This window comes from Mus caroli, chromosome 13, assembly GCF_900094665.2.
Source record: "Mus caroli chromosome 13, CAROLI_EIJ_v1.1, whole genome shotgun sequence".
Classification (NCBI taxonomy): Eukaryota; Metazoa; Chordata; class Mammalia; order Rodentia; family Muridae; genus Mus; species Mus caroli.
Genome location: NC_034582.1, coordinates 109,997,591 through 110,018,619, shown reverse-complemented (window position 1 = coordinate 110,018,619; position 21,029 = coordinate 109,997,591). Strand labels below are relative to the sequence as shown.

The 21,029-nt window shown below is 38.2% G+C and overlaps 1 long non-coding RNA gene across 1 annotated transcript in view; it reads left to right on the top strand.

Moving 5' to 3' along the window:
- The window catches only part of LOC110307572, a 32,340-nt gene extending 14,930 nt beyond the window's left edge, over window positions 1-17,410 (top strand). The window contains exon 3 of the long non-coding RNA XR_002379422.1: window positions 17,078-17,410. This is a non-coding gene — a long non-coding RNA (uncharacterized LOC110307572). The remainder of the gene's footprint in view (window positions 1-17,077) is intronic.
- Window positions 17,411-21,029: the final 3,619 nt, after the last annotated feature.

Sequence of the window (21,029 nt, the reverse complement as noted above, 5' to 3'; positions counted from 1 at the left end):
ACTGCTAACAGACTCCAGGCATGCATGTCCACATATCTCTGGGTAGAAATATTCATGGATTTAGATATTTTTTGTAGCCTGTTGAAGTCTTTGCATGTATATAGTGAAGAGAATATTATATATATGAGGAAACATATTTTCCAGTGTTTATCCAGAAAATAGCCTTTTTTTGTATAAGCCTTGGCAAAAGTCAAAAGATCAAAAGGTGTATTTTTTTAAAAAGACTTATAGATATTGGCTGGCAAAGGATCACATCATGAAATAGTGACACACAGGGTAGTGGATGAGCCATCTAGAAGAAAAGAGAGACTTCAGACTGCCATGTCATATCATGGCATATCATGTCCTGGCATATATCATTATTGCCTTCACATGTCACAGGTAAGGAGGCCCAGGGACTTCCTTAAGACCACATTAGCCAGGCAGTGTAGCTCATGTTCTCCATTTCCCAACAGCAGGCTGAGTTTAATGTGTTTATGTTCACATTTCCTCAGCTGCTTAAATGCCACTTAGAAAAGCCACTCTGGTGCCACTGCTGCAGTCCCTACTCCAGAGGGGCATGGTCTTCTGGTCCTAATCAGCAGGCACCAATGACAGGGCACAACGAATTCTCACGTCTGTGTTGTTTCAGGTTTCACTGAGATCACCTTAGTGGCATGCTGGTCTTTCCTTCTTGTGTCCCCAATGGGCACTTGATACAGCCAAGAAGTCCTTTCTATTAAAAATCACACACACCCTTTTTTCTAGTAAAGCTATACTATGTATTTTTAGTTTCGAGAAAAAAAATAAGGAAAGGGCAATGTAAATTTTGAGACAGTATTTCTCAAGGAAATATTTACCTACCACTTCTCCCTATGATTGCTTCAGGGTTTTTCCATATAATAGTAATCCCCAAATGCCAGAGCTATTCTGGACCGTGTCACCACTCACCTGGCCCTTCCTTCTCTGGGAACATTCTAAAATATGTGCAATTACTTTATCCCACAGTTGGTGTCTCTGTTATATTCTGCAAATGCTAGTGTTTTGTATGTCACAGGAATATTGGAATTCAGGGAGTAAATATTGGAGGCTTGAAGATCTGAATTCCATTACAACTTTCTTTGAACCCCAAAGCATATTGCTGTTCTATGAGCTAGGCATCCTTTTCACACAAAACAGAAGCAGAAGGAAATGACATTTCCTCTTTGTCTTTTAGTTTTCTTTGTCTTCCTTCTTTTTTACATTTCTTAGCAATATTTTTCCTAACAACGATTACTTATAATTACTTTAAAATGTGTTATTCTCAGTACACTGAAAAAGTGAAGCTGATAGGTGTAGCTGTTTTGTTGTTTGTTTTGCTTTGCTTTATATTTTTCAGATTGTATGTCATATAGCCCAGGTTAGTCGCAAACTCTCTGTGGAGTTGAGGCTAGTCTTGAACTCCTAATCCTTTTGCCTCTATCTTTATAGTGTTGATATTTTATGCATGTGCTCGCCTTATGTGTGGTTTCATATAGTATGTTTGATTTTTTTTCTTAGTAAGAATTATAGATGTTGAATTTCTATCAGGCTGTTATCATTCTCCATTTGTTCATAAAAGACCACATCTTCAGATTGCAAACTGTACTATGACTTTCTCCTGTGCCAAGTAGGAAACACATCACTTACACAAACTAAAGCTCTTATGGATGGATTCAGCACTCTGAGGCTGTGTCTCCATGCCCTCTGCTCCTGTAGGGATCACCTCAGGTTGGCATGAGGACATGGGTGACATAATGACTTGGGTATGAGGGTCATGTAATGGCGCATTAAGAGAATAGTGACATGTGATTGGGCTCAACATGCAGTTCATTTTGGACAGGAGAAAGAATGGAGGTAGAAAGCTTTATGGTTTTTATCGTTTAGTCTTGAATGTCCCAGCTGGAAGATGTGTCAGTCATTCCTAGGATGATTCTCGAGTTCTGACTGTGCTCAAGGAGCCTATTACAGCCAATGACAAAGCCTGTAAGGTATTTAGTTCCTTACTAACTTGAAGTGATTTCTACAGTGCTGACTGGGGATCCTTACGTTGGTCTCCTAGCATCCTTGCCAGTCCTTCCTGTATGTGTTTCTTGAACTTGCCCTTAAACTGTTAGCAATAAACTATCTTCAACCACAGTTGCAGTCACATGAAATAATATCCGTATTTATTCATTACTCTGTTCACACAGAGTATATCTGTAAAATCTAAATAAAGTCTAAAATCAAATGGATTAAATATTTCCATTTTTCTCTTTCCAATATTAGTGAACTGGAAAATGGTAAGTTTAAAACAAGACTTCTTTGTTTTCATCTTCAGTTTAGATGCATATGTGTGTGTATGTGTGTATGTATGTATGTGTGTGTGTTTGTGTATGTGTGTGTGTGAGAGTATGTGTATGTTGTATGTAGATGCACATATGCACATATGAGTGATGGCCAGAGGAAAATATCAGGTGTAATTCTTGTTCTGTTGTTTGCTTTGTTTATATTTGTTATTCATTTATTTGTTGTTTGTTTGATTATTGAGACAGAATCTCCTCGTATGTATAGCTCTAGCTGGCCTGGCATGCACTATGTAGTTGAGACTGGCTTTAAACTCCCAGAGATTTGCTTCTGCCTCCCAAGCAGAAGTAACGGTGTGAGCGGCCACATCTTTCTCTTTTTGTTTTTAATGTTTAATATATCTGGGTGCCTATGATATGTGTGTGTGTCTGTGATCATTTGTATGTGTGTGTGTATGTATGTGTGTGAACATGCCCAGTGTGTGTGTGTGCATGCCTTTCCAGTGTGTGCATGTGGAGGTCATAGGGCAACATTGCTTTTTACTTTTGACCTAAGGTCTCTTGTTCACTGTGGCATATGCTAGGCTAGCTAGCCTGCAAAATTTCCATGGATTCTACCATCTTTGTTTGCCAGCTTGTCATAAGAATTCTAAAAGTACAGACACCGAACTTCCTGGTTCCTGTTTCTGGGAATTATTAAAATACTGCTACTCAGATACCATCTGTGTTTTGCTCTCGCACTCTTGCAAACCCTTGGTGATATTTCCCAGAGGCTACGCACAGTGTGATTACACATAGCTCTGCTCTTCAGCCAGGCACTAAAACAGTTGGTAGCACTGGGGATGTGGCTCAGTGACAGACTGTTAAACTAGCAGGAAGATCCTAGTGCCAAACCCCACCAAACACAAAGGACAAAAAACAATCTTGCAAACAAATAAAATGGTTCCACCTTTGAAAAATATTGCCTTTTTTTTTTCTTAAAAAGTCACATCCTTTAATAACAACCACAGCATAGTGCTTATTGACATGAATTTAAAGTGAATGAAGTTTCTCGCTTTCTCTGAGGTAAATATTCAGAGATAAAATCCACAGGAGCTAAGGTCTTTTCGAACCCTGAATCTGAATTTTAGACTTGCTGTTCCCCAAATCCTCAACCCTCATTTAATCGTATCTCTTTAATGTTTTACCTCTGGGTGACAAATCCTTAGTGGCAAGGTATATATTGATTTGCTCCCTATTTTGTCTAGTTATTCCACATTGCCCACACCCTAGTCTCCCTCCTAGAACCAGCCCACAGAGATTTCATTTGTACTCTGGGAAAATAAGAACCTGGAAGAAAATGAAAACAGCCTAGAGTAACAGAGTAAGAACCAGTGGTAGTCCCTAAATGTGGTTCCCAGGAAAATAAATTCCTATCCTGGATTATAAAAGAAGAGAGGAGATGCGGTATTTCCAGATGGCTTTGTGTCTCTGAGGCTCTGGTCAGGACTGAGTGGGTAATTTCCTTCTTTCTGTGCCAACCAGAAAATGGCCCAAAATATCTTACACAGCAATACTCTGGGTGGGAGCATATTTGACCAAAGAGAGTTTGTAGTAAAAAAACAAAGAAGCCACTAGACAGATTGATTTCTGAGGCCCCTCTCAGGCTCTATGTGACATGAAAACAGGGGCTCTCAAGGAAATGTATGGATCTCCACTAGTACAAGGTAAACTTGCTCTCTGCTCTGTACTTTGTGAGTTAAGAGGGATCACCCATAAATGTGGGATATATAGAGATTCTAAATGAGGAAGATGTGGAGAAAGTCTTTATGTTCCACTCCTGGATCCGGGCCTCTTCAATACTAATTTAATCCTCTGGCTGACCGGAATCTCACCCTAACAGTACAGTCATCTGCTCTTTCTTTAATGAGGCCACAAACTTCTGAGAAACAATTTTACCTTGATCCAATAGAATATGATTGAGTACCAGCTTCCAAGACTTGTGAAAGGTGGTTTCTTTTCTCCATGGGCTGGAGTTTATGGAACATTTGTTCTGCTGTTCAGATGGAAAAAGAAAATGAGCTGCAAGATCTACAAAGCTATTGAAGTAGAGGATGGTTTTTAGATGAATCAGAGTAATAAAATATTGCAACAAAGTAGCATTTTCCCCCCTCAAGGGAGGCTTTCTTATACACCATCCTTTCTCTTTGCCTTAACTCAATAAACTATTTAGACAAGTCACTATTTCTACTTGACAACATAGAAAATTGAGGCATGGTGATGCTGACCAATGTGAAAGAATTCACTGTTGACAACAAAGGCTGAGCTAGACAGCATAGATTTTGAACCTTCATCTGGTTGGTGATTTTACAACCAAGACATTAGTTCTCTTTCTAAAAACAGAAAATTGCCTTGAAATATGTTCAATACAAAACATTCCCCAAGCAAGCGTCTCTCGTATACTTGCTTCCATCTCTAATCCACTTTCCTCCTTCCACCATATGAATCTTGGATGCCCCCTTTTCAAGTTGATTAACACACACATCTTAATGAAGTGCATTTTAAATAAGGTAGAATTACCATCTGTATGATCTGTGCTTGTCGATTTTCAATGTGTAAATTAATTATATTTGAAGAAACTTTTTTGTAGTTTTTGTAGATATTGATAAAGAAATGTAAACAAATAGTCACAGTCCCATTGGAAGAGATGAAGGGAGAGTTATTCTTTGCTTGTTTCAGTTCCAGATAAAACAAAAAGGCGAGTCTGACCTTGCTGCTGTTTAAACTCTTTTCCTCTGAGACCTTTTAGAAACATTACCGCTTTAGCTGAAAATGAAATATGAGGTTGAAAATATTTTATTTTAAGGTGTAATGGTTTTGCTTTATTCAGTGATCTGATTCTCTTTTCTTTTTATTGAATATAGATTATTTTCCTATAATATATTATCTTTGTGAATCCCTTCCTTCCCTCCAAACAGTTCTTCTCTAAAACCTCTCCCATTTGAATCCATCCTTTTTTTGTCTCTCATTTGAAAACAAGCAGATTTATAAGCCATAGGAATAAACTAAAATAAAGATAAAAACAAACACATCAGAATAGTAAAAAAAAAATCAATAAAAAGAGCCCAAGAAAAGGTACAAGAACCAGATATAGATGTAGAGATCTAACCCTTTGAACACTCAGGTATCTCATAAAAACACAAAACCGGAAGCCATATTGTATACACAAAGGACCTGAAGGTTAAAAAAAAAAAAAAAACAGGAAAAAAATAAAATTAAAATTAAAACATGACAGTATGAGACAAGGAACCTCCAAAGATCATTGTCTTTGTTTTTTGTTGGCATGCAGCCTACTTTAAGAATTTATTTCTCCACTGAGACTCAGCCAAGACAAGATTTTCATATATAAGTGATTATCAATTGGAGTTTGCTTCTGGGTTAAGGATGAGGGTATATGTTCGTTTCTCCTTTATGTTCCAGGACCCGACCCACCTAACTCAAACCCATGCAGGCCCTGTGCATACTGTTTCAGATTCTATGGATTTATGTGTGTCGGTCTGTTGCATCTAAAAGGTCTTATTTTCTTAGTGTCCTCCATCTCCTTTGTTTCTTATACTCTGATTCATCTTCTGCAATGTTTCCTGAGCTCTGTGGGGAGGGATTTGATGGAGACATCCCATTTAGGGCTGAGTATTCCCAGGTCTCTCTCTCACTCTCTGCATGTTGTCTGGCTATTGTTCTCTGTATTTGTTTCTATCTGCTGCATGGGGGGAAGCTTCTCTGATAACAGCTGAGCAAGGCACTGGTTTATGAGGAGAGCCGAATGTCATGAGGAGACATTTTATGACTGTGTTTCTTTAGTTGAACATATCATTTGGTTTCTTGGTCACCCAAATAATATCAGGTATGGATTTCACTGAGAGTTCCTTTCTGCACCGAGAATCCTAGTTTTTAGTAGTAAGGGATCTAAGTGGTACCAGTGTGACTTCTGCACGCACGTTCAATGAGTTTAGTATGTGTTATCTTCAGTAATAGGGATTTGTCATCAGTTTTTAGAGAGAAACATATAGCCTTGGCTACAGCCTGAGTTGTTTGGGTGATTCTATTGGGACCCCTTGGCCAACAGCACAATTAGATGTCACCCATTCCTGATGCAGGAAACTTCACTTGGCATCAAGAGATGCCCATTTAGATCTCTCTCCCCCATTATTTGGCAACTTTATTTAGATCACTTTCATATATGTATATATTTTAGGAAGCTTTAATTTTATTAGGTTTCCATACTACACCTCAAAGTTATTTCTCTCTCCTAGTATTCCCTTGCCATCCCCCTCCACACTTGATCCTCCAGTTCTAGTGCCCCATCTCAAATGCATCCATAACTATCTATTTTATTTCCCCTTTCTAGGGAAATCTATCTAACCCCTCATTGTCTGTTACAGTGGTTCTCTGGAATGTAGCTTAGTTATTACTGATTTAGCCAATGTATACATATAAGTAAATACATACTGTATTCATATTTGTCTTTTTGGCTCTGGGTTACCTCACTCACAATGATTTTTTTAGTTTGATACATTTACATACAAATTTTATGATTTCATTTTTTTCCCTTAGTGGCTGACTAAAATTCAACTGTGTATCACATTTTTTTTTATCATTTTTTTCTTCTGAGGAACATCTAGAGTGTCTACAGTTTCTGGCCATTATGAATTAGGCAGCAATGAACAAAGATAAGCAAGTGTTTCTATGGCAGTATGAAGCATCCTTTGGTATAGGCCCAAGAATGACATAGCTGGATTTGGAGATAGATTGATTCCTGTCTTTCTGAGAAACCAGCACCCTGTTTCTGTTTGTAGTTGTGTAAGTTTGCATTTCACCTAGCAATGAATGGGGTCTTCTCCTTACTCCACATCCTCACTAGCATGGACTGCCACTTGTTTTATAGATCTTATCTATTCTCCTGAGTGTGAGATGGAATCTCAAAGTAGTTTTAACTTGCATTTCCCAATGTTTTATGGATGTTGAACATTTCTGTTTCTCAACCATTTTGAGTTTCATCTTCTGAGAATTCTCTGCTTAGATCTGTTCACCTTATTTATATTGGGTTATTTGTTTCTTGATATCCAGATTTTTTAGTTCTTTATATAGTTTGGATATTAGACACCTGTCAGATGTGTAGGTGGTAAAATTCTTACCCCAGTCTGTAGCCTGCTGCTTTGTTCAAATGATGGTGTCCTTTATCCTACGGAAACTTTCAGTTTCATGAGGTCCCATTTATTGATTTTTGGTCTTTGTTCATGTGATAATGGTATTCTGTTCAGAAAGTCCCTGTACACCGAGTTCAACGATATATGCCACTTTCTCTTAAATCAGACTTAGGGAATTTGGTTTTATGTTAAGGTTTATGGTCCATATGGAGTTGAGTTCTGTGCAAGGTTATAAATATGTATCCGTTTGCATTCTTCTACATGTAGCCATCCAGTTTGACCAGCATCTTTGTTGCAAATGCTACCTTTTTTTCAGCATGTATTTCTGTCTACTTTATCAAAAACAAGGTGTTCATAGATGTGTGGATTTATGGCTAGGGTTTCAGTTCAATTCTGCTATTCACTTTGTCTGTTTTGCATGCTGCTTTTATGATTTTATCTCTGTGGTACAACTTGATGTCAGGGATGTTGATACTTCTAGCATTTATTATTATTACTTATCATTATTATTATTATTATTATTGATTGTCTTAGCTATTGTGGGTTTGTTGTCTTTCCATATGAAGATAAAAATCATCCTTTCAAGATTTGTGAAGAGCTGTATTGGAATTTTGATAGTGATTGCATTGAATAAGTAGATTGCTTTTGGGAGGATGGCCATTTTTATTGTTAATCCACTGACCCACACAACCATTGGAGGTTATTCCATCTACTGACATCTTTTTCAAGATCTTTCTTCACATATTAAATTTTTATCATATAAGACTTTCGCTTGCTTGATTAGAGCGAGCCCAAGATAGTTTATATTATTTGAGGCTATTGTGAAAGCTGTTGTTTCTGTGATTTCTCTCTCAGTCCATTTGTCATTTGTATATATGAACCCTACTGAATGTTATTAGTTAATTTTGCATCCATCTACTTTTCTGAAAGCATTAATCAGCTGTAGGATTTTCCTGGTGAAAATTGATACTGTCATTTCATCTGCATAAAATGATACTTTGACTTCTTTATTTCCAGTTTGCATCTCTTGACCACCTAGTTTACCCTCTCCTTTCAGCTCCTGCTGCCACTCAGGTGTACCCTGTCCATGTGACCCGCTGGCTGGCTCACAACACTCCTGATTTTAGTGGAATTGATTTGAGTTTCTTTATATTTTAGTTGATGTTGGCTATGTTTTTGTTGTAAACTGACTTTATTATGTTGAGATCTATCCCATGTATCACTAATCTCGCAGTACTTTTATTATGAAGAGACATTAGATTTTGTCCAAGGCCTTTAGTGCATCTAATGAGATGATCATATAATTGTTTTGTCTTTCAGCTTGCTTATACAGTGAATCATATTTATCTATTAAAGTGTGTTAAAAGCATCTCTTCATGTCTGAGATGAGGCCTACTTGATCATGGTGGATAACCTTTTTGATGTATTCTTGGATTTGGTCCATAAATATTTTTGTTTGCTTTTGAGAATTTTTATATCTATGTGCAGAAGTAATACTGTTCTATAATCCTCTTTCTTTGTTGAGTCTTTGTGTGGTTGTGTATCAGGGTAATTATAAAATGGATTGGGTAATGTTTCTTCTGTTTCTATCTTGTGGAATAATTTGAGGAATATTGATATTCACTCTTTGAATGTCTGGTTGAGATTTGGCATTAAAACCATCTGGCCCTGGATCCTTTTTTTTTTTTGGTTGGGAGACATTTAATGACTGCTTCTATTTCACTAGGGGTTATAGGTCTGCTTAAATTGCTTATCTGACCTTGTTTTAACTTTGCCTGCTGGTATATATGGAGATAATTTCCATCTCTTTTAGATATTCAAATCTGTGCAGGTTTTTTGAAGCATGTCCCCATAATTCTCTGATTTTCCTGATGCATGTAGTTATGTCCCTTTTCATTTATAATTGTGTTGATTTGGTTTTTCATTCTCCACCTTCTACTCAACTTTCCTAAGGGTTTGACAACCTTATTAATTGTCCTAAACAACTAACTCTTTGTTTTATTGATTCTTTGTATTGTTTATGTTTTGTTGATATTGTATCTATTTTATTGAATACAATCTCAAGGTTAATTATTTCTTGGCCCTTACTCCTTTCAGATGTGATTTCTTCTTTTTGTTCTAGAGCTTTCAGGTATACCAAGAAGCTACTAGAATGAGATTGCTCCAATTTTCTGTGTAGGTATTTAGTGTTATGAACTTGTCCCTTAGAACTGCCTTGTTGTGCCCATAAATTTGGGTACTCTGTGCATTCATTTTCATTCAATCCTAGTAAGTCTTTAATTTTCTTCTTAATTTTTTGACTTGATCTATTTTTCATTACGTAGAGAGTTGTTCAGTGAATCATATTTATCTATTATTCTATATTATCTATATTATCTATACACTATTCACTAGTGTATAATCTTTTTGTTGTTGGTAATCTGCAGTTAGGATCCAGGGAGTTATTTCAATTTTATTGTTTCTATGGAGACTTTAATTCGCGTGTGAATATGTGGTCAATTTGAAGGAAGTTCCATGAGGTACTGAGAAGAATGTATATTTTTTGTGTTGCATTAAATATTCTGTAAATATATTAGATTTATTTGGCTTATGACATCAGTTAGCTCCAGAATTTCTCTGCTCAGTTTTCGTCTGGGTGACCTGTCTCACGGAGACAGTAGCTTACTCATTTAAGCTGTAGTAGTGTTTCTTTTATAAATGTGAGTCTCCCTGTGTTTGGTGAATAGATATAAAGAATTTCTTGGTAGATTTTTTTCCTTTAATTGGTATATTGTGTCCTTCCCTATCTCTTTTTTTTTCTTTTGTTCTTTTTGAGACAGGGTTTCTCTGTGTAGCCCTGGCTGTCCTGGAACTCACTCTGTAGACCAGACTGGCCTCAAACTCAGAAATTCGCCTGCCTCTGCCTCCCAAGTGTTGACATTAAAGGCAAGCACCACCACACCCAGCCTTTTCTTCTTTTTAATTCTGGTTTACAGACTATTTTGGAAAATATTAAAATTGGTATACTGGATTTTTCTTTAGGTCTGGTTGCTTAGAATATCATTTTCCATCCTATTACCATGAGGTAATGTCTATCTTTGATGTTGAGATGTATTTCTTGGATGCAGCAGAAGGAAATGATGCTATTTTGAATCCATTTTTTAGTCTACATTGTTTTATTGTAGAAATAAGACCATTGATTTTTAGAAATATTAATGAGCACGTTTCTTGATTCCTGTTAGTTTGCTGGCATGGCATGATGGTGGTGGTGGTGGTGGTGGTAGTGGTGTGTGTGTGTGTGTGTGTGTGTGTGTGTGTGTGTGTGCATATGCATGTGTGTGTCTCCCCTATTAAATTTTCTGGTCTGATATTATTTATTCCTGTGTTTTCTTGGATGTGGTTAACCTCTTCAGGTTGAAGTTTCACTGTAGTGACTTTTGCAATGCTGGATTTATAGATAGATACTCTTAAATTTGTTTTTAATCACAAAATGTCTTTTTCACCATCTATTGGGATTGATGGTTCTCTTGGATATTATAGTCCAGACAGGTATCTGTGGTCTCTTACAGTTTATAGAACATCTGTTTGGGCCCTTCTTCTTTTCTGAGTCTCTGTTGAGAAGTCAGGTATTATTCTAGTAGTTCTGCTTTCATATGTTAACATGATCTTTTCCCTTGCGACTTCTAGTATTCTATCTTTGTTTTGTACATTGAGTGTTTTGATTGTTATAGGCAGAGGTGATTTGTTTTTTGATCTGTTTGGTGTTCTGGATGCTTCTTGTACTTTGAGAAACACCTTTTTTTTTAGCTTGGGAAAAGTTTCCTTTATGATTTTATTAAAGATATTTTTCTGTGCCCTTGACTTGGGCTTTTTCTTCTTTCTCGATTACTCTTAGATATGATTTTTTCATAGTGCCTCATATTTCTTGCATGTTCTATGCTAAAAAGTTTTTTAGCTTTAACATTTTCTTTGGCTGAGGTATCCATTTCCTTTATTATGCCTTCAATGCCTGAGATTATTTCTTCAATTTCTTGTGTTCTGTTGATGATACTTTCCTCTAGGGTTCTTGTTCAAGTTCCTAATTTCTCATTTGCCAATCTATGTTTTAATTTTTTTTTCATTATTTTTCCATGTTTAGGTCTTTAACTGTTTTATTCATTTCCTTCTACTGCTTCTTTGTGTTTTAATAGACTTCTTTAAGAGATTTATTCATTTTCTCTTCAAGGAATAGTCTTTGTATCATATCTACAAAGACTATTGCAAGGTCCCGATCTTATGTTCACTATATATTTTATTTGAGAAAACCTTCCATAGTGGGGTTGCTAAGCTGTAGTGGAGACATATTGTTCTGAATGTTGTGGATTTTCTTTTTGCACTGGCACCTGGGGTTGAGATGATTGTAATTGTACATTCTCTCATCTGGTCTTGTCTTTATTGTGTGTGTGTGTGTGTGTGTGTGTGTGTGTGTGTGTGTGTGTGTTTTGTTCCTTGGTTTCTGTTGCCCTATCTGGTTCTTAGGAGAGGGTAGTAGCCTTGTTGTCTACTAGAAAACCATTCTAGTTCTGGTTACTGGATATCCTGGGTAGAATGTGTTTCTAGGTATTGGGAGCTGAAACTTAGTATGGGAATGGGCTAGAGTTGAGTTAAGGGTGTTCAGAGGAGGGAGGAAAACATGTTGTTGGACCAGAATGTGTTTAATCTTCTGGAAATGATGCTGGAGAATAAGGAGCAACCACAGCAAAATGTTTGCTACAGATGTGAGCATGAGACTAAAGGATTGTACTCAGAAGAATTGAGCGAGAGGCAAAGATCTACAGTTGGACTTTCTGATTTTCGAGACAAAGTAGACTGGGAGTGTCCAGGGAATGCCTATTGGTGTTGAGGGCTGGGATAAAACAAGGGGCCAGGTGAAGGAAATTTGGAAGGTAAGATCTGTGTGATCTATTGGAGAAGGGACAGAAAGGAAAGGGGGGCCTCAGCAGTTAGTCTGCTGCAAAGCTTGTGATGAGACTAGAGAATTGGATCTGAAGGCAGAGGAAGAGGAAACGGAGGAGAAAAAGGAGGAGGAGGAGCAGAAGAAGGAGAACGAGGGAGGAGAGGAGAAAGGATCTGAACGTTGCCTACCTGCTTGGCTGGTGTACTTGCTTCTCTGGCAGGCTTGGTTGGTGGGATGGCAGGAATGCTTGCTGGATTGAGGGCTGGGACACTGGGAAAGTTCTCGTGGTGAAGACGGAGATGGGGAGAAGTGGCAATAGAAAGGAATGGGAGGGTATAGCAAGTGCTCTTCTACAGACAGAGCTGGGGTGGAGTCTGGGGGCTCTGGATTTGGAGGAGAGAAGGGCGTGGTGAAGACCTGCAGCTGGTCTATTTGTTTCCTTGGATGACATGAAGATTGAAAATCTTTAATAAAAAAAAATTTTACTGTGATGTTAAGAGATTTTTTTTTTCTTCATCAATCACAGATGTGCCACTTGCAAGGTACACTCTGCAGTGTGGCTCCCTGACAATTTATGGCTCTCTCTAGCTTGAGTTCTCTCTTATGTAAAGAGTGCTCAGTTTTTCATTTGGATTATGAATTTTAAAAAAATCACTTGAAAGATAAACTTCATTATGCTATTCAGATTCCACACCAATTACTGTCCCACAGAAACTGTGAATGGGTTAGTTATTTCCCGAAATTATTAATGACCTTCATATGAGTCCCTGATGAAAGTTCTGCTTTCCTAGTTAATTACGTTTGGGGCCTTTGGGGAAGTTTCCTGGTTTTAGTTTCTTTGAGCCACTTCTGTGGTACACTAAATTGGTTCATTTCTGTCTACTATTTCAGCAATAAGTTATGTGTGACCCATTTATTTTTTGCATGCTTATCTGGGAATGGTCCATTATTGACTTGGTTTGGAGTAGATATAATTTACTAATCTTAGTCATCAGAAATATGCCCTACTTAGGAAAAATTTCCATTCAATTTATTTTTCAAATGCAAAACACACTTTTAAAAGTTCTTATCTACAAACGACAGAGGGTGGTTTTCATCCTCTAAGAATTCATCATGAGCCACTAGAGAATTTGATATATCCTTAACATCTAACTTATTCACTTGAAGTCCATTTCAGCATCAATCCCTTAGATGATTAAATGAAATCCATTCAACCATTTACTGGCATAGCTTGAAGATATATGACAGAAATGATGGTTCTATTTTGTGGGAAAAATATGACTTAAATTGCTACCTTGACACAAACAAAACTCTTCCATGTTTTGCAAGTGCTTTAGGCATTTAGATTTGGAACGGATATGAGTTATGGCGACCTTGTACAGCTTTATCATTCTGTGTAACTTTTGCTTTTCCATTTTCTCTCATCCCCTTTAACATAATCTTTATCTGCTGCTCTATGTCACATTCATTTTGTAGCACAAGCACAAAACTTTCTGGAATAGGATATCACTCTTGTCTCTTTATATTCTTCTTCTTCCATATTGTTCCATTTCTATAAAATGCAATCCAGAGAATGAAAAAAAAAAAAAAAAGCGAAAGGCATCTGACAGCATCTTACCTGCAGAAGACACTTGGATCATCTACAAAGTCAGTTTAACTCGGATGGGGAAATAAGTTTTTCTTGCTCAGGAGAAGATCTTTTCAGTAGAAAGTTAAGTAAGTTAATAAATAGCTCAACAAATTAAGTTTTAAGGACTCTCAAGTTCTATTCTAGAGGGCACACTAGAATGCAGGAGATCCAGAGACTTATTGATATTGTAGTCTCAATTTCAAAGGCAATCAGAAGCATAATTCTTTCTCTCTTCAAAGGGTTCCCAAATGACCACAACCTCTTCTAGTAAGTCTTTCTGTTAACTAAGGGCAATCTACTTAAAGTTTACATGTTTTAATATCAATCACATGTAAAAAATTACATATTTACAACAACAGGATACATGACCTGACCAAACAACTGGATACAATAACCTATACAAGTTGACACATAAAATTAACCATTGCAGTGGATTTTATAATATGGTTGTAGCAAATCATTGTAACTCTTATCTAGTCCCAGACCATGTGCTGACTGTACCTGTTAGGCACTGTTAGGCTGACTGTAACCCACTGTTAGGCAACTGGTGAACATCGAAGGTCAGCCTCCCGTCATGAAGTCATCTTGAAGTGAAAATGGGCAGCTCCCAACGATCATCTCCACGTACACCAGATTCTTAATCCAGACCACAAGAGGAATGGATGCATGCTGAATGAATGCTCATCTTCTTGGATATACAGCGTGATGTCATGTGTTTGTCTGGGATTTTGAATCCACTATCTATACCAAACATGTCATTACTGTCCCATTAGTTTAATGCAGTAGATTCCTATTTCTTTTAGGTAGAGGTATTTTGACCCCTCTCTTCAGATGATATAGGTGAAAATGGAGTGAAAGGAAGTGCCAGTGGACATGGACCTCCCACTTCTCCCTTTCTCCATTTTTTTTTAAACTATCCTATAAGCACAGGGTAAGGTTTGGTCTCTCTATAGTCACACATTGGCAGTGTTGTATTCAGAACAAAACTATACTAGAAATTGAAAATGTATGTCCTAGTTTAAAATAGTTCCTGCAAAACTTCTGCTTTATGGACTGTGTTGCATTGTTTAAGACTGTTTATGTAGCTTTATTCGCTTGAATTTATTATGCCACCCTCCACCAAGCCCAATTATGTGCCTTCTCAAGCCATAACATATTACTGTGGCAAGCAAGCCTCTTGGTTGGAAAAGGTGAAACTATAAACCTAATAGCTTCTTTGGTCTCTGTCTTATGACTTATGAGAAAGCACAGTTCTTCACAAATGTGATGAGAAGAGAAATGGAGGCAGGGTGAGGGAAGGAGGTCGCAGGATGGACTTCCAACATGGTGATAGATGTTTATAGTGATGGATGGATAATAATAAATAGTAATAATTTAATTTAAACAAGGTAGCCTTTCTTAAGAAATCAGGAAATTATTTTAGAAGCCTCACAGGAAGGTTGGTTAACCTTTTTTTTTTTTTTAAGTCAGTTTCAACAAACCATAAGGGCAAAGGTAACTTTGAACCAATTTCACTTACATAAAACTGAGAGTATTGATTAGTAATGTATTTATTTACATGATAATTTTACAATTGTCTATCTAAAGGCTCTATTTTCCCAATCAAGCTCAATACCAGATTCTGGAAGACAGTGAGTCTTACTCAGGAGGAAGAACTTTTACTACAGTGACAAAAGTAAGCCCATGAATGAGGTGGCCTATAACCAATATAAGGAAGATAAAAATAACTATAGGTAACTGTTAGTAAGCATTCCAGAATGCCAGGACCTGACCTGAGCATTTTGTAGTAAGAAATTATTTAATTCTCCCAATATTCTTATTCCTTACCTGTGCAGCTAAGGACACAGAAACATGGAAGATTGGTGGTCTAACACAATGTGAGCAAACACAAGCACTGTGGCAAAACACTCATACTCTAGTTACAAATGGAACAAAATACAGAAGCTTTTGCTCAAAACAACAACAGCAGCAGCAACAACAACAACAACAAAAAAGTTATCCTTGAAGTACCAGAGATATAGAGAGATAAGGAGAAGAGAGGGGAAACAGCACTGCAGAGTGAGATATAATTTAAAAAAAATTAAAAACTACCAGGGACACAGAAGGACCAAGGGCTCAGCAAAGATATCCTGAACTTCAGCGAGCTGTCCATAGAGAGGAGTAGTCTATGATGTGAGGAGCTGGGAAAAAATAGAAGTCAGTTGATGGGGGAGTTCAAGCTGAGTGCAGATCTGGCACTTAAATCCAACAAGAGTAATGGAACCCATTGGAGGCTCCTGAGTGTGGTAAGTCAATGAAAATGGCTTTGGAGAAATAATGGTCATTTTATTGTGGTGCTATACAAGAGAAACCCATTTGAGAAAAGAAATGGACTGTGATAGCACCTGTCATGAACCCTCCTAACTCTTGAGAACATGGTTGAAGTTACATGAAATTTCTGTAACCTCGTTGTCGTGGTATTGCCCATACTCTGTGCCAAGCAATGGGTCTCAGGGCACTTCAGGAAACTCTCGGTAGCACAAAAAGTTACTTTAAAATGTGAAGTAAATCTATAGGTTTGCTGGAGCTCAGGGACCCCAATGGAAGAGTTAAGGGAAGGAATAAAGGAGTGTACATGGATTGCAACCCCATAGGAAGAACAACAATATCAACTAACCCTAACCACCCCCCCACCCCCCCACCCCCCCGAGAGCTCTCAGGGACTAAACCACCAACCAAAGAATACACGTGGAGCAACCCATGGCTCCAGCTGCATATGTAGCAGAGGATGGCCTTACCGGGCATCAGTGGGAAGGGAGACCTTTGATCCTGTGGAGGCTTGTTGTCCCAGCGTAGGGGAATGCTAGGGCAGTGAGGTGGGAATGGGTGGGTGAGGGAGCACGCTCATAGAAGCAGCGGGGGGCTTGCAGAGGGAAGACCAGGAAGGGGGACAACATTTGAAATGTAAATAAATAAAACAACCAATATAAAATCTGAAGTAAAACAAGACAACATTTAATATATTTTAGAGACAAGCAAATACCTTAACCTTTCCAACTGAAGTATACTGTGTTCTTCTTTACAGCTTTGATGTTGAAGCCGCTGTATTTTCTAAGGCTACAATTACAAAACCTAGTGGAATACAGGAGTGCACATGAAAGAAGAAACAAGGTTTGGTTTTGAGATTTGAATTGCTGTGCATTATCCAAAGTGGAGCATCCAATCAATCCATTAATAAAAACTTGGAGTATTTAAGGGCAAATCCAAAGAAGATTGTTCCAGTGTCTATGCACAGGGACATGTGTTTATCTAGCCATATGGGAAAAAGTTACTCAGGCATCTAATACCTGGTTGAGAAGCTTAAAATTGCCATCAACTGAGTGGTTTCTTTAACATAAAAAAATCAGTTTTTGTCTCCAAGTCCTGTTTGAGAAATACCAAAGCAAGTGCCCAGATTTTGCTTTCTGCTTTACAGATGTTACTTTGCTTCATTTTCACAAGCTAGAACCAGGGTAAATCTCTTCTGAGTCTACTTTGTAAGGGTGTTAGCAGTCCCAACTGCTTCTCCCTCATTATCTAATCTCTTCTTAACTGCCAATGTAATCCTTCTAGAAGTTCAGTTGTCTCTATATTGGAGGCACACAAGCTTTCAGACTAGCAGGCTTCATCAACTTGGAAAATCCACAAATCATCCTAGAGATTATGGCTGTTTGATACCATCTATCTATCACTTGAGGAATGGGTTTTGGTGTTCTAAATCTGTAGGCTTTAAAAAATGGTATGTATAAAAATGAAAAAGATATGATCAAGAGTGGCCATGCATGGCTACAATGTCAGCAAGTGGAGGAAGGCAGAGGCAGAGGCAGAGGCAGAGGCAGAGGCAGAGGCAGAGGCAGAGGCAGAGGCAGAGGCAGAGGCAGAGGCAGAGGCAGAGGCAGAGGCAGANGGCAGAGGCAGAGGCAGAGGCAGAGGCAGAGGCAGAGGCAGAGGCAGAGGCAGAGGCAGAGGCAGAGGCAGAGAGGCAGAGGCAGAGAGGCAGAGGCAGAGAGGCAGAGGCAGAGAGGCAGAGGCAGAGAGGCAGAGGCAGAGGCAGAGGCAGACTGGGAATTTTAAACTCAGTCTTACTGTAGTGATTTGCAGGCCAGTCTGGGTTACACAGTGAAACCTTGTATCAAAGCAAATGAGGGAGATGGAATGGAAATATTGCAAGAGCTTTTGCTCCATAGTACCTATTGTATCTTTTAGAAAAAACAAGAACTTTGGGGCTGGGAAGATCATGGCTCAGCAGAGAAGAACACTTGTTGCTTTTCCAAAAGATTCTTATTTGGTTCCTAACACCCATGATAGGAGGTTCACAACTGCCTGTAACTCCAGCATTAGGGGATCTAACACCTTCTTCTTGTCTACATAGTACCTTCACAGGTACCTGTTGCAAGCACACACAGACACACATGCACACACAAACCCAAACAAAAACAAAAATCAACCAACCACACAGGACCTTTACGTTTAACAAAAGCATGCAGTTATTTAATCTAACTCCCAAATATCCTATCAATCCCTTACATGGTTTTATACAGTTTTTTTTTTAAACTTTGGAAGACATACCTCCCCTACATCCAAAGGCTATCACCCTTTAGTCTTCCTCTCTGTTCCTCCTTAGTGTCCCTGCTACTGAGGCATGTGACTTCTGCCTTCTGCATTCATCTTAAGCCCAACCATTTCTCTCTGCCTGTGCACCTATCCATGATGCAAATTCCACCCCCCTGTATGTCATAGACTTTGAGAAGCACAACAACCTTTGAGGAGTCTTCCTGTGCCCGTCCTTCTTCTCTTCCAGGTAACAACAAAACAAACAAGTTATTTCCTTGCTTAAAACCTTTGCTATACTTTGAGTTCATTCTATATTTAAAATAGCGTCATAGCCACAGCAGTGAAAAACAGACCCCACCTGACTTGCTTTTATCCTTTCTGAGCACTGTCTGCATCACAACCTCTGACCATAGTACATACTAGCCTCTTTCAGATTTCCACTCTGGCCTTTCACAGCTGAACCTAAAATGTCCTCCCAGGCACCCCACAAGTGTGGTGGGGTTCTTTCATGGTTCAGGGGACAGTTCAACTGTAATTTCAACCAAATTGTTTCAGATCTCAGTGCCATAGTTAGTCCTTCTGCATAGCCTCAGGCTTGCCATGGTCACAGATATTATTTACATTGTAAATAATAACACCTTCTCTTCCCATCTCAGGGTTTCACTATTTAGTTCAGGCAGTTTTAAACACACCAATTCAGCTTCCCAAGACTTCCAGTTCTCTAGCTGGAGTTACATATTGCCAGGTTAGGCTCCATCTGTATCTATTGCTCAATTGGCTTCACTGAACAAGAAACTGTAGTTGGGTCAGAGTGGATCTTGGTATTCAGTGGCACCATGCAGTGTTTCTGCCTTTCCTGGGTTTTCCACAATGATCATAGAATGAATAAATGAATGGACAAGCAAATGGAAGTGTGCACTCTGCTCTATCCATCCATTAGGTGTGTGGGTGAGGATCTGAGCTGATCCACTGGATTTCTGTAGTCACTCAAGTAGTCTGGTCTTCTTGTTGTTGGTGTGTAACTTCAAGAGTTCAAATAACTTTATATCCCTACTCCTTTTCCTTGGATTTCTCTTTCTATATAATACTATGTACTAGCATGACTAGTTTAGTAGTTAAGTGATAATGACTATCCGCCACCCATGAGATATTTCCAGGGTAACCATTACTTTCATGTGACAAATTCTATACTAGCATCTTCATTTATAGATATCACAGAAGTGATGCTCATGACACGGGAGCAAGAAGTCTTGAGATATCTGCTATACACGGCAGAGGATGGTGCAAAGCAATATTTCAGGTTCCTGAAAAGAAATCTTATCTCTGGCCTTGTACTCTATTAAAAATACTGTTATCCTCCAAACTCTTAGAGGAAAACTCTTATCTGGTGACCGAAAATACTGAGACTTCTGGGTAAAGCTGAAGTCTATAATTGAAAGGGATTTTAAAAAGGGAATTTACTTGTATTACAAGTTTACAGTGTTTTGATTTTTCTTTTCTTTTCTTCCTTTTTTTTTTTTTTTTTTTTTTTGACAGGGTTTCTCTGTGCCATCCTGGTTGTCCTGGAACTAACTCTGTAGACCAGGCTGGCCTCGAACTCAGAAATCCACCTGTCTCTGCCTCCCATGTGCTGGCATGCGCCACCACTGCCTGGCGTGTTTTGATTTTCTTAATCATAGTAAATCTACTTGTATAGTCATTCATTTAACATTTTACAGGTATGCAAATATTAATTTCTTAAATGCAAGGGGGCAAGTTTTAGAGTAAGCACAAAAGAGAAATGAAAACCATAGAAGATTTGGTTTCCTCCCGCTGGGAATTTACACGGTAACAGGACAGGTTAGACATCTTCGTGTGAACACTGATGCTGAGAATAAGATGGACACCTGTGGAATCCACAGTGCTGCAGAATATAGAAGTGGGGCAGATGGAAAAGAGAGCCATTTTAAGATTTATTTTTATTTATTTGGTTTGGTTGCGTTAAGACAGGATCTTTCTACGTTGCCAAGGATAGCCTGGAATTTACTGTTTAGCCCAGGCTGACCTTGAACCTGTAGAAGTAATAATACCTCTGTCTCTATATCTCAAGTACTGGAAATGTCCACATCCAGCAAAAGCTTTAGCTAATTAGAATATTGTATAAAGAATATGGAATTCTCACTGGCCCTAGAATATCAAATTGTTTATGAGCATTATTTATTTAGAGTAGTACATAAAATAGGAGCACAATACGAAGCACAGCTGTCTAGAGCAAGCATTACCAATGGATGAAAAGAGGCAAACATTCCAGAGGTTGGTGGCTTAAGTTGCCAGATGGTCCTGCAAGTGACATCTCCTGTCTTAGTTACTATTTCTAGTTACTTAGTTCTTTTTTTTTTTGATTTTTAATATTTTTATTACATATTTTCCTCAATTACATTTCCAATGCTATCCCAAAAGTCCCC